The sequence below is a fragment of the Typopeltis vanoorti genome, chromosome 9, assembly GCF_054136105.1.
Source record: "Typopeltis vanoorti isolate ZY-2024b chromosome 9, IOZ_Tvanoo_1.0, whole genome shotgun sequence".
NCBI lineage: Eukaryota > Metazoa > Arthropoda > Arachnida > Uropygi > Thelyphonidae > Typopeltis > Typopeltis vanoorti.
Genome location: NC_143557.1, coordinates 135,212,402 through 135,228,490, shown reverse-complemented (window position 1 = coordinate 135,228,490; position 16,089 = coordinate 135,212,402).

Below are 16,089 nucleotides of genomic sequence, written 5' to 3'. Positions count from 1 at the left end.
TCAAAACCTTACACTTTGCATCATTGAATTAATATCCTCATTTACACTAATTTACCTATTTTGTCAGTGTATTCATGTTCTCTTGCAAAGCTACAGCTTCCGCTCTACTCTTGATAACTCTCCCCAACTTTACATCATCTGTAAACAGCTGCATATCATCATTCAGACCTCTCCAAATATCATTTACATGCAAATCAAATAGCAATGGACTTAATACAGATCCTTCAGGTACACCACTAGTAATTTTCCTCTTCTGGGTTATCGCTCCTCCAGACAACTCATTGATACCTATCAGATAGCCAATCTCCAATCCAGCAAACTAATTTACTGTTCAGCCCCATCTTCAGTCCAATTTAATTACCAGCTTGTCCTATGGGAATTTATCAAATGCCTTTGCAAAATCTAAATATACCACTGTACATGCACACCCATATCCAACGCATTTGTCACTTTATTATAAAAAGTAAGCAGATTACTAAAGCATGATCTTCCTTTAGTAAATCCATCCTGGCAGTCAGAGTATTTTTCTGAGGTCAACCCAATTCTAAATCTTGGTCCTAACTAACTTCTCTAATATCCTAACCACAACTCCAAACACACACAGACTGGTCTATAATTCAAAGCCCTACACATATCAACTCCCTTATGAACTGTAAAAATTTTGCCCTTTTTCCAATCCTTTGAAACTTGACTCAGTGAAAGACTAATTTTGAAAAGATGTAAATGCTGTTGTTAACTCTCTGGAACATTCGCTCAAAACACGTGAATAGCATCAAGTCCCACAACTTTATTTACATTAAGTCTATTCAGTTCCTAATATACCTCCTGTAAATCATGAGGTGGAACTAACAGTTTCTCCTCATGCTTTCTCACTGCTTTCAAGTTTTGCATGATGTCACATTCCTAAGAACCTTTATAAATTGCTCATTAAATATCTCATCTATATTCTCCTCAGCGGTTATCATTCCTCTGTTTTCACCAATCATTCGCATCCCACCATAATCATTCTGTCTTCTATTGGCCACATATCGAAAAACTCTTTAGGATTTTTTTGGACACTTTAGCTAACTACTGCTCATACTGCAACTTTGCTACCCTTATCAAGCGAATTACCTTCCTCGCCTGCTCTTTGTACTTCGTACTAATGCAACTGGTTGTTATAATTACTCATCTTGTGTTTTTTCATAATACCTTCTTACAGATTGCATACCTTATCTCTGGATTCATCCATTTTATGCCTGCTCTATTTACCCTCTTAACCTATTGAATAAATTCCGATATTGCTTCCACCAAATAGTTCTTAGGTAGCGCCAAACCAGCATTAATATCCTTTTCATCTAGTTCCTCTTTCCAATTTATTATCGCATGCTGTTTCCTGCGCATTTCATTATAACCAGTCTTATAATTCCACATATATCCCTTTCTAACAGACGTCCTCGAATGAGTAGTCACCTTGCAAGCGATCACTTCGTGGTCACTCTCACCAACAGGCGGAAGATGTGACACCTCATTTATAATAACATCATCTGATGAGATGATCAAATCCAATACTCTTGATCCTCCTGTACCGTCCGTTACATACTGCCTAATGTAATTGCCATTCAAAAATTTCAAAAATTCGTTTTCTCTATCCCCAGATGCATTCGCTTGATTACAGTCTATAATACCATAATTAAAGTCATCCATAATAGTTAGACCAATTTGCCTGAACAATTCCTTCTCATAAGTTCTAAAATCCGCAACAAAGAACATATAGGCGATGTAGTAAACAAAAGGGAAGATAAAAGCAGACTCGTAGAACATCCTCGAAGAACATCACACGTTAAATAGACAAATATCCTTCATGATCTGCATAGAAGAGTATTACTTCGATAGGTTGTTCATGAAGTCCTCAGATATGATTCGCTCAAAACGCACACTAAACCAAGAAACCAAGGAATGATCCTTCATATCCTTTGGAAGTGATTAATTATTATGTGCAACATTTCAAGACTTCTCATACGAATGATCTAAGAGCATTGCTCGATTAGAACTAGCATTATCTTCTTCTAGGATAAATGTCGCCTCTATCGCTCACATATACTGACCAACATAGTGGTCCGGAATCTCTTCTGCATAAGTTGCAATATTCAGGTAAGTACGTTCACTCAACGCGATGTTTTCCCAAACCATCGCATTATCTCAACATAACTGTCCTTTTCACGGACGATATTTCACCGACGATAAGATGGAAAATGATGTTAATAATATCGAACTTGCGGCAGTGGAAATAGACGAGAACGAAATGGATGTCAATAAAGAAATATCGCGCTTAAATGTTATCCTTAATTGGACAAAGTAGGAAATTGAAAAACTTCAGAAGTGGCAAGATGTAAGTAGGGATGAATAAAGAAAGAATTGGATCCGAAAGAATAATAAAGACCGACGGAACAAACAAGAAAAACAAGTTAAGGAGAAAATCATGTATGGAGATTCAATAATCACGGAATACTTAACGAAGTTATGACAAAATAGTTTCCCGGAGCAAAAATTCAGGATATTAGCCACGCCATCCGGATGCACAAAGGGATACAAATGTATTCTTTCTATGAGAGAGGATGTAAATGATTTGTTAGAATAGGTAAAAATGAAGAGAGCGAAGGTGAAGATTGTAAGTCTCCTACCACGCTATGATAGAGGTGAACTGAGGAGAAGGGCATTGAAAACCAATGACGCTATACTTAGATTATGCAAAAGGAATGATTTAGAAATTGTGGATCTGTTGTCTCTGTTTGACGGAAAAAGGATTTGCACAATGCAGATGGACTGCATCTGAATGGTTTTGGTGTTAGCTGTCTGGAGTGAGCATTGTTCATCTAGTATGCTGAAGCGCAAATTCAGGGAAACTTAAAATTAGGGTGGAAGCAATTTAGTTTGTGTGAAGGCAACTATGAAGACATTGAGTGTGAGAATGACCAAATGAGGAATCTAGTCTCTCGAGCAAAAATACTGAATAGGTTAGTCAATTCACTTGGCTAATGGTCAAGTGCCATAGAGTGCAAACTTCACTTCCACTAAGGTACACAGGCTCTATTATTATTTTCAGTGGGATGTTTTTTGCCATTTAACAATTAATAAACGATACTAAATATGAAATAATCAGCTAACGACTTTTATTTTCTTAGAGGGAGTAGACAAGGCCTTTTAAAATCCTATTTAGCCTTTGGAGACCACCAGTTGATGTCATTAATAATATTAATAACATCAAAAGTTGATGTTATTAATATTATTAATAACATCAACTTTTAATCTCTTCAACAGACCACTCTTTTATTATAAATTTTGCATTTTGCATCTTAGAAAATAAATGTGTTCCTGAAAATTATTTCTTAAAAAATGAGCTAATGGCTTTTATTCCCTTATAGGCGTATGTTTTTTAGCCTTAGCTAACATTTGGAGACATAGCGGGTAGTTCAATCTCTATCTGTAACCAATCGGAGTTTATCACTAATTTTGAGCAGCATCCAGTGAAGAAATTGGCAAACAAATGTTGCCATCTAGTGATCCTTAACTCTAACCTTAACACAAAGTTATTGTCTTAAATAGTGTGGGTCCTACGATCCATTTTCCTGAGTTTACGGGAATAAAACTAGAGTTTTCGGGAGAATAAAAAAAACCTGCTTGCCCGTGCCAGGTACCGACTCCCCGTGAACTGGACAAAGAAAGGCTTAGAAAACATATCCTTTAGTTGGCGACTAGAAATGAACCGAAACTTCATCTGGTGGCCTAGTGCTGAGGAAGCAAAGGCACTTCCACCGAGCTACACTCAAAAATTAAATATGTCAAATTTCCATTCTCTTTGACCTTAAATTGTATTTGACATATTGCCATTTAGAAAATTCTACAGTAGAACAGATAACAAAATAATATGATTCATTACTTTGCTATGTGGACACTCTCATCTTCTGAAATGATGGTTAAAATCATGGGAAACTATATTATTTCCGATAGAGCATGGAGTGAGACATCGTGGAAAATGGTCACATTGTTATTTAACAGCTTCATGAAATATGGTGTAAATAAAGCTTCAGAAAACTATTATAATGGATTGAGTACGAGGAGGAAGAATATATACCATGTTAAGTTTGGTCATGATATTGATCTCCTAGAGAAAAACACATCACATCTTAATGAAATTACCACAAAGTTAGCATATACTCTTAAAACAAATTAAACATTAAAAAATAACTTATATCTGCGTTTCTGAACAAGATTGAATCGCTGTGGCAGAAACTGTAAAAAAAACGTTACTCGAGAATACACCCACAGAAGTTGATCAGTTTAAAGACTTAGGTAACATGTTTAATAAACATTGAGCCAAATTAAGATGAGGTATGATAACCATTAACTCTGTTGGAATGCATTTTACTGTGACCTCCCTTGATGAGTCTTGATTCCAGGAGGTGTTCGTATGATAATAATAATAGTTAATATGATTACATAACACCTCCAGGGAGTCCAAAGACTCATCTAGGGAGGGCACCTATTCTACAAATCTCTGTCTCGACCACTCCACCAACTGCAACTACCTTCATCAGCTACACCAACGCCATCTACCGCCGACCACTACCACTAGTGTTTTCACAGACAATCACAAACATCCATGGCCATGGCGGGATTCGAACCCGCAGCCTTTTGGCTGGGGAGTGGATACGCTCTAATACCTTGGCCAACCAGTCTGGTATTATTATTATTATTATTATTATCAAAAAAAAAAATCAGCTAACGCCTTTTTATTCCCGTATACTGGAGTAGGCGAGGCCATTTAGCCCTATCTAACTTTTTGGAGACTGAGTGGGCAGTTCAATCTCCACTGGTACCCAATCAGAGACAGATGGCCCAAGGCTATCACTAATTAAGCGGTACGCAGTGAAGAGAGACGGCTCAAATGTGCCGCCATCTCGTGGTCCCTAACCCTAACACAAATATATTTTAATGTCTGAAATAATGTGGGTTCTACGGTCGATTTTCTTGAGTTTACAGGACGAAAAACCCGAGTTTCCGGGAGGAAAAACCTGCTTGCCCGTGCCAGAGATCGACTAACTCGGGAACAGGTCGAAAAAAGGCTTAGAAAAATTTCCCCTAGTCGCCGACTAGACTCGAAACCAAGACTTCCTTCGTGCGGCCAAATTCGGTGGTGTGCAAACGCCACATCCACTGAGCTACACAGGCTCTATTATTATTATTATTATTATTATTATTATTATTAAATAACAACAGAAATTACTGTTGTTAATTTAAAAATGTCACAAAGTGACTCTTCTTGTCAAGCTGAAGACAGTGATATATAAATCATCGAAATCGGCCAAGTTAAACCCAAATTTTGAGTGTGCTAAGGGTTGAGGAGAGTTCACTGTGGTCACTAACGAGCATAGAACAAAGGACGTCGCCATCTTTACAGTTGTCCAAGGGAAGAAAGGTGAGCCATGAAGTACAACAAGTGCCTGAAGGAATTATCGTCCGACGGAAGTCATATAACCGGCAGGAAATGCCTTGGTAATCTTCACTTTACATGTTCCGGACTTTCAGAAACAACATGGCAAAGCAAATCCAATGCCAAGCGAGAGGAATGGAAATGCCTATACTGCAGGGAGAAGAAAGAAACATCGCCACACACGACGCAACTGATTACGCTGGAGGCAGAATCGGACGATGAACTGAACAGACAAAAAAATACCGGTGAGTCTTATAATTCGAGTTCCGTAAATTTATTACTAGAAAAAGGTTCAGAAAATATAAAAGCCAGCTTGGTAGATCTTGTCCAAAAATTATTTGATAAACAGAATAAAGAAATAACAAAAAAAAAGTAGCGAATATGAAGAATTTGTTAAATTTAATAATTCAAAAGTCGAAGAAGTCCTACAAACGGTAAAAGACATTAAAACCAGCATTAACGCACTAACGGAGAGGCAGCACGAATTGATAAAATACACATCGGAACTCCGTCAAGAAATTATCCCCTGAAACTACAATACGAAGTTTTAAACCAACAACAACATAAAGAAAACCTTGTCATAAACGGTCTTCCAGAAACTGAATCCACAGAAAATCTCAGAGATGTAGTTTTAAAGTTAGGCCATGCAATTGACATCCCCCTACAGCATAATGATATTCAGACCATAAATCGGATTCCCAGGAAGAACAAAAAACAATGCTTTCCACGACCCGCACCAGTAATAATCCGTCTGACAAGCAATCTTATAAAAGCCAGCAGACTGAAAAAACCAGTTGTCAAGGATTTAAATGCATCGCACGACAATACGCCAATCTTTCTATCTGAGTATTTAACACCTTTCAATCAGAATCTTTTGAACCAAGCAAGAAAAGAAAAAACAGAAATAAAGTATCAATTTTTATGGATCAAAGACGGCAAAATATTCTTGAGAAAGTCACAGACTTCAAAGTCTATACAAATAAAAAGCTCAGAAGATATAGATAGTATGCTAGAATGAAAGAAAAGACTCCAACTTAGTTCAATAAGAAAATCTCCACACAACATAAATGAATGTTAACCATCAGATAGATATAATTACACTAGAATACATCAGTAATTGTACTTTCGAATCGCTTGATGCATTGAAATAACACACAGTACAAGCGAGAGGCTCTCAATCTTGCATATTAACATCTGAAGCATCCGAAAACATTGGTTATTGTTACAGGCTTATCTGAGGAATTATAGTGATATTATTGATATATTGATTCTAACAGAAGTATCCATAACTAATGACGAAACGATTGCTTTCCAAATTCCAGGCTTCCAACAATATAGACCATGCCGCCAAAACAAAAAGAGGGGGATGGATTATTAATATTTATCAAACAAAAATTAATAGCAAAAGAAACGGTCTATCAGTTTGAGCATTCTGAAACTCTTTGCCTCGAAATCACTTCTTCTTCTGCAGCTTCTCCCACTTAAGTGGGGGTCACTGTTGATAATGAGTCTCCTCCACACCTTCCTGTCTTGGGCTGTCACCACATCCAAGTTATTCATCCTCAAGTCCTCTTCTACCAGCTCCCTCCATCTCTTCTTTGGCCGCCCGAAATCATTAATATTACCAATAGACAGCATCCCATAATACTAAATGCTATTTACAGGCCACCAAACCTAAACATGATAAAATTCTTGCACGAACTCAACTACTAGCTTTCACACCAACAAATATGCTATACCGAATACCTAATGATAATTGGCGACATAAACATAAATATTGCAAATGAAAAACAGAACGACATTGTACAATAACTAGACACGCTATCCATGTATAATCTAATACCAACAATAACATCATGTACTAGAGAAGAAATATTCTGAAATACTATCACTGCCTCCTGTCTAGATCACATAAACGTCCGGGCACCACCAAACAGTTACACTGCATCAGTCAGAAAGTGCAAAGTAGCAGACCATTACTTCACCGCTGTAAACCTGCACACCAAGACAATGTCAATGCAATGTCCCACAGAAGAAAAGCGACAAAAAACAATAATCGACGAAGAAATAGTCAACCACGAAATAAGAAAAACAGACTGGGAACACCTGGCATCAGATTCAGCAGATATCTTACACAACAACATTAAACTCACACTGGAGGAAATATATAAGAAAGCTACAAAGAAAGTCAGAAGTCGTTCAAAAACAACACAAAATCCTTGGAGAACACAAACTTAATCCTAGAAATACACAGAAAGGACGCTTTATGGAAAGTTTAAAGCGAAATCCAAATAAAACAGATTTAAAAACTGAATATAATATAACAAGGAATCGACTTACAACACAAATCAGAAATGCAAAAAGAAGATACTACAGAGACAAAATAACCTCTGCACAAAACAACTTGAAACAAACCTGGCATCTGATCAATGAGATGCTAGATTTTGTTTCCAACACCACCGCCTCCGAAACCATAAAACACAGCTTCATGAAAGACGCAAAACCTATCCAACATCTAGCAAATGACTTTAACCAATACTTTGCAGACTGCATCCAAGAACTGCACAGTAATATTCCCCCAATCACAAAACGTGACCGTCCACTTGGACCACAATCAAAACAGACATTATGATTCCCAACCATAAAAGAAGCAGAACTTCTCTCTGCAATACATCAAATCAAACCAAACAAAGGCCCAGGAATTGATGGTATAAGACCTAAAGATATAAAGCAACATGCAACTAGTTTAAGTCCTATCCTACTAATTACTAAAATTAATAAATAAAATATTTAAAACAGGACAGATATCAAGTATGCTAAAGACCGCCATAATCACACCCATATACAAACATGGAAAAAGAAATTTAATCAGGAATTACAGACCCATAGCAACATCACCAATTATCAATCAAATTATGGAGCGGATCATACGGAAGAAACTCACAGCATACACAGAGAATTTTCATATTTTCCCCAAAACACAATATGGTTTTCAGAAAAATAAGGGAACAACATCTCTCTTGGAAGACTTTACAGACGTAATTAATACCGCCTTAGGCAAAAACAAAATTGCCATGGTAGTCTTTATAGATCTAACTATAGCATTCGATACACTCGCACATCAAACCTTGTTAGAAAAGTTGAGGCATGTTGGAATAGACGCGCCTCTTCACAGGTGGTTTACAAACTACCTTCAAAATAGAAAGCATATCACATGCATCGGGTCAAACCGAAGCAGAAAGCTACCAGTAACCTGTGGAGTACCACAGGGAGCTGTACTCTCCCCAACTCTATTCAACATTTACACGCACGATATTAATCAGCTACCACTCAAAGGTAAGATATTCCAATTCGCAGACGATACAGCAATAATATCCATCCACAATAACGCAAGCACAGCCCAAACAAATATGCAACATGATATAAATCTGATCATGGGCTGGCTCACGAAAAACTCCATACACCTAAACTCAGAAAAGACAAAATGGATGATATTCAGAAATCCACTGACGTGACCAGTTGATAACAAATATATAACCATCCAATATCCACTTTCTTACATAAAAAACACACAGAACAGCAAAACCAATACAATCACTCAGGTTGAAACAATACGATACCTTGGAATTTTCTTTGATGCAGATATGAACTGGAATAGCCACATAAACCATCTACACAACAAACTCCGAACAATAAGTGGGAAACTCTAGAGGTTAAAAGACATAGTTCCCATACGCCTAAAAACACTAATATACAAAGCACTATGCCAAAATATACTAAGATACTATAACAACATGCTTTCTGTGCACCCTACAAATTAAGATTAATGTCGCGCTACAGTACAATTAAAACTGATATTTTGGGAACAAAGAGAAAATCACGACCTTATATACATATCAATGTCAGAACACAAAATACTGACAGCAAAACATTGCTGTCAGTACTATGCAGCTTTGCTTAAACATTATTTTGATGCCAACTACAGGACAGTCAGAAATACATACCGTATAACAAGGCTTACATATAAGACCAGTTTTTACATATAAGCTCAGACAACTAATTATATCACATATAAATACAATAATCACTACGGAAAGGCCACGCGAAACTTCTACATCCCAGACATGATAAACAAATTACCTTTTGAATATAGAACCCTTACAAACTACAATAATCTGAAAAGAGCTCTAAGGACATACTATGAACAAGAAACACGCACCCAAAATACCATACAAACTTAATGAAACCCAATATATTCGTTCAGGCTTCCAGTTCAGCGACGCATCAATACATTCCAAGTTATTGTGTGTGTGTGTGTGTGTGTGTGTGTGTGTGTGTGTGTGTGTGTGTGTGTGTGCGTGCGTGCGTGTGCGTGCGTGCGTGCGTGCGTGTGTGTGCGTGTGCGCGCGCGAATTTCTCAATGTATGTAATGTATGTAATCAAATGTATGTAATGTATGTAATAACTGTAACAAAAGTATGCAATATAGAGTGATCATATCCATTGATATGGTATATATAGAGTGTAAAATTGAAAAGAAATATTTGTAATAATCATCATTATGAATATTATAATAATATACTAACCTTGTAAATAGTTATTGTTATTATTATTATTTAAAAAACTTTAAGTTCAAGAAAGTATTTGTTATGCATAATTGTGTTCATATAATGTATGTAATTTATCTGAGAAATATCTGAGAAATAATAAATATAAAGAGCCAATAGACTTCATTTCGGCGATATAGCATTATTTAAATTTAAATTAAGGGAATATTAAATCCCACATTATTTCAAAGCCGAATAAGAAACTCAAAGATAGGAATCAAAGAGTTTCATGCCGAATATAGCAGATCGTAAAAGTTTCGGTGGACTGTAGCGTAAGCTAAAGCACGTAGTTTAACACTAGGGCAACTCGTTGCAAAGGTGGGGAAAGTTCTGATCACTATTCTTAGTATTACCCATAATGTAAAACACATCTCCTAGGAGATGTTTGATTATATACATTATGGTGGAAGGTTTGGAATTTTTTGAGATCTCATCAGTGAGTTGGTAGACCAGGTATAACCGAAGTTATAACGAAGAAAACTTTATACATTGCTATACGAGTTGTCAAAAAGGTGCACCCATAAATTACTTAAATATAAAGAGCCAATAGGCTTCATTTCGGCGATCTAACATTGTTTAAATTAAGGGGATATCAACGATAATATTGCAACGTGTTGCCCTAGTATTGAACTACGTGCTTTAGCTTACGCTACAGTCCGCCGAAGCTTTTATAGTTTGTTATATTCGGCATGAAACGCTTTGATTCCTATCTTTAAGTTTCTTATTCGGCTTTGAAATAATGTGGGATTTAATATCCCCTTAATTTAAATAATAATAATAATTATTATTATTTGGTTTTGTTAATATCCGGTTTTGTTTACTACATGACGAGATCGATACCACAGAAATAATTATTTACATAGAGAGAGATTAGTATATTCAGGTGCAGTGACTTATTATTATTATTATTATTATTATTATTATTATTATTATTATTATTATTATTATTATTTTAACGGTGTCTCCATGGAGTCAAAAAGACTCATCGCGGGAGACCCGACAGTGACACACTAACCATTATTTACACAATACCTGTCATACCTCTCCTTAAATTCATTCACAGTTGAAGCATTCACAACCAGTTCTGGCAAAGCATTCCACCCATTCACAACCCTCCAAGTAAAAAATCTAGTCCTAACACCCTTGTTAACCACACTCTTGCACAATCTCCAGGGATGGCCCCTCGTTCTCTCACATCCTACATTGGTCTTAAGAATATCATCAGTATCAATCCTGTAAAATCCCTTTAACAATTTAAATACTTCTATCATATCTCCTCTCCTACGTCTATCAGCTAGTTTTTGGAGCCCACAGATCATCAATTTGTCCTCATAGGGAACATCCCACAGACCTGCAACAATCTTTGTAACCCGCCTCTGAATCCTCTCTACCACTTCCGCATCACCAAGAAATCCTGGCGACCAGATCTGTGCACAATAGTCCAAATGCGGCCTTATTAATGCCTTATAGAGTGGAACAATAACTTCCCTATCCCTGTTTGTTAGTGTGTTCCTCAACAACTATGTAATTTGATGTGATATTTTGGCAATCTTAGCAATATGCCCTTTAAACTTAAGTTCTCTGTCCACAATAACTCCCAAGTCTCTTGTCTCATCAACTTCCTGCAGTTCAGTTCCGTTAATATAGTAAACAGCATGCGATGTCATCCTCCCGAAGTGCATCACCTTACACTTAGCCACGTTGAACTGAAAGCCATTTACCTCAGTCCATAGCGTCAGCCTATTTAAGTCATCCTGTAAATTATCCACATCATTTGAATTGATTATCGCTCTTCCCAATTTTGCATCATCAGCAAACAAGTGGATATTTCCATTCATTTAAAAAAATGTGCAAACGTACTTTTATCAAGTGTAAATATCCGAATTTTTTTTAAATTTAGCTTATTTATTTACGAGTTATTTACTTTATTTCTCAGCATGCATAGACTTCACTCCTGATAACATAATTACAAAATATTCATTGATACATATGCAGCAGGAAATAATAGAAACAAATGGATCCACAACGAGATCATTATGCTTTTTTGCATTTAGACAATACTTCAATATTGAATTAAAGGAAGATGACAGCATAGTAACTAATACTATTTTAGAATCTGTAGATATAAATCGCAGTGAGCGATATTCAGCGACACTTATCAGGATGTATGCAAGAAAGGTAACGGGTAAGCCAGAATCTCTAGTGTTGGGTTACTTTACCGACCGTTCAGTCACTGGAATTATTTTTGTGAATGAGAAAGTGTTTTTTATAGAACCTGTTTATAACCTCTTCTCGGAAATGAAATGCTAAAATCGATATACATGCAAAAATATATAAGTCCAAAAATGTAATTTTTCCTGCAGGTAGAAAACAAGGAAACATTTATATTTCTGGATACTATCCCAGAAATGAAGTTATGCAATAAATACTGCAAAGGGTCAGTAATTCCACAGCGGAATTCCTTGCTTTACACTCCGAAGGCCTAAATATTTACAACTAAAATCTTCACAATAACACACTTCTATCTGTTCCAGACAGTAAACCGGATCTGGAGCCGTCTGCTAGGATCAATCAACAAAAAAATACTCGACCTTTGGACTGCCTTGTTTAGGCTTACGGTGATCATACATTCTATGAAGCAATGCACAAGGATGTAATACAAGCTGCCTCACAAATGGTCATGTATCTACATATTGTTGATAAGTAATTCCAGGAGTTTGATTTTGATGAAGAAGGTTATCCTGATAATATCAGAATCATACCACAAAAAGTAACAGTAGTAGAGGACATAAATTCAGAGGAATAACCCTTATATTATCGTATAAGTATCGTATCGTATCGTATCGTATAACAACCCTTAACACTTATCGTTTAAATGACTTAATACTATCTATTAACAAAGGATACAAATTTATTGTCTATCTCTAGTCTTTGTAGATCAAGTCCTTGGACCCATACTAGGTGCTTCTTTTATGGCAACTTCTACGGACGGCAGAGGAATCTGTGATAATAATGACCTTCGCATGAATATTTTGCTAATATTGTGATGCTTACAATAGGAATGCCATTACAGAAACTCCCTATAATGTAATAATTTCTACACTAATTCATGAAATTGGACATTCTTTTGGTAGTAGGCATAATCCTATTCATGATGCAATTTGTGCATGTGGTGGTGCCAGAGGAAATTACATTAAGTATCCTTTATTATTATTATTATTATTATTATTATTATTATTATTATTATTATTATTATTATTATTATTATTATTATTATTATTATTATTATTATTATTATTATTATTATTTCGGACTACTCCAGGAGTCCTTAGACTCATCGAGGCAGGCCCTAAACATCATGTCCACACAACTATGAGATTACATTCTCACAGTATCTATCATACCTTGTCTTGAACTCGTTCACCGTCATAGCACCCACAACAGATTCTGGCAGCTTATTCCACTCATTTACCACTCTAAAAGTAAAGAACCCAGCTCTAACACCCCTGCTAACCACACTCTTGCCCAGCTTCCATAGGTGTCCCCTAGTTCTCCCACCGCCAGTCCTGATCTCAAAAATATCCTCTGAATGAATCCTATAGAATCCCTTTAGCAATTTGAATGTCTCAATCATATCTCCCCTCCTCTCCGCCTATCAACTAGATTCTGCAACCCACAAATCTTCAACCTGTTCTCATATGGTTCATTCCATAGACCTGTTATCATCTTAGTCACTCGCCTCTGGATCCTCTCCACCTCCTCCCCATAAAGAAGGAACCGAGGTGACCAAATCTGGGCACAGTAGTCGAGATGAGGTCTTATCAAGGCTCGGTACAGAGGTTCAATAACTTGCTTGTCTCTGCTCGTCAAGGTATTTTTCAACAACCAAGTGAGTTGATGAGCTGATTTAGCTACTTTCGCAATGTGCCCCCTAAACTTCATCTCCCTATCCACCAACACTCCCAAGTCCCTGGCCTCATCAATCTCTTGGAGTACAGTTCCACCAATGTGGTATACTGCTGCTAATCTTTTCACCCCAAAATGCATAACCTTACATTTTGTCGCATTAAATTGACATCCATTCTCCTTAGCCCAGAACTCCAATCTATCTAAGTCATCCTGCAAGACTTTGACATCTTCTGCATTCACTATTGCCCTACTCAACTTTGCATCATCAGCGAACAAATGAATTGTTCCACTTAGATCCTTCCCTATATCGTTAATGAACAGATTAAACAGCAGTGGTCCAAGAACAGAACCCTGCAGCACACCACTAGTCACAGGCCATCTTTTGGACTCTACTCCTGAATAAACTACTCTTTGATATCTCTCCATCAACCAACCACCTATCCATTTCACCAATCCTATATTCATTCCCATATGTTGTAGTTTACGGATTAATATTCCATGTGGTATCCTGTCAAACGCCTTTGCCAGGTCCAGCAGTATCACTGTAAACCCATTTCCCATATCCAGTTCAGCCGTCACCTTGTTATAAAACTTGAGCAAGTTACTGAAGCATGATCTACCCTTCACAAAGCCATGCTATCTCCTGTACAGTATCTCGTTTTCATCAATCCATTCCTGTATTTTTCCCTTGACTACTTTCTCTAAGACCTTGACAACGACTCCTGATATGCTGATCGGTCGGTAATTTGCAACCGTAGTCTTGGATCCTCCTTAATGCAGTGAAACTATTTTCCCCTCTTTCCACACCTTTGGGACTAAACCAGACCTGAGACTCAGATTAAACAACATGGTCAAGGGCACTGATAATTCTTTAGCCGCTTCACGCAAGACCCGTGCTGGTATACCATCCAATCCCACAGATGTGTTCACATTAAGGTTCTGTAATAGACTAGTCACCTCCACTTCATTCATCACTATTCCCGTATAAACTAATGGTTCCTTCATTTTTTCAATGTCACCACCTGGACTATATGCTTTTGCAAAGTGCGCGCTCAGTAACTCCACTATATAGACTGATTCAGTGACCTCCTTACCATCGTCATTCCTTAAAATCATTTTACCGTGTACAATTTTTTTCTTGCTTGCAGCATATTGAAAGAACTGTTTTGGATTCTCTTTTGCTTGCAAAGCTAGTTTCCTTTCATAATCCGCTTTTGCTTTTTTTACCACACTCGTTACCTTTCTGGCCTGCACTTTATACCGTTCGTGTGCCTGCAGGTCACCCCTTTCTTTAAATTCCCTCCACATTGTTTCTTTTTTTGCAGCTCTAGCTTAATGGTGTTATTCATCCATTTAATCCCTACTTGTTTTACTATTCGGACCCTAGGTATACAATCAGCCATTACCTCCTGTAAATGCTCCTTGACCACTTCCCATGCTCTATCGACGTCCAGCCCTTACAGTTGTACATGCCATGGCACTGATCCAAGCAATCTCCTAAGCTTGTCATACTTGCCAGCACGGTACTTCTACATATACCCTGTCTTAATCGAAAATTCCACACCTTTAGCCACCTCCCAGGTCAAGACCTTATGATCACTCTCACGAATAGGTGGCAACATGGTCATATTCATTACAGTCAAATTCTCAGATGCTATTACCAGGTCAAGCACTCTCACACCCCTAGTATTTTCAATTGCATGCTGTCTCAGATAGTTATCCCTTAATAATTGAATAAAATCCTTTTCCTTCCTCACATGTGTCCTCTCCTCCTTCCAATCAATTTACCATAGTTGAAATCCCCCATAATAATTACCCTCCTTCCACTCATTTCATCAATTTCCCTATGCATACTATCTCCACCATCTATTCCATCACCTGGTCTATAGCAGCATCCAACTGTATATTTTATTCTGCCAGTCTCAATCTCACACCAAATAGCCTCAAATGAGCTCCTTCCACTATCCTGTGATACAACTTCAATTCTCCTTGGCTGCAGTTCATCAGCTATCATCAATAATACCCCTCACCCCATTTTATTCTCTCTGTCCCTCCTAAACACACTATAACCTACACATTCTATCCCACTAACTATATCTT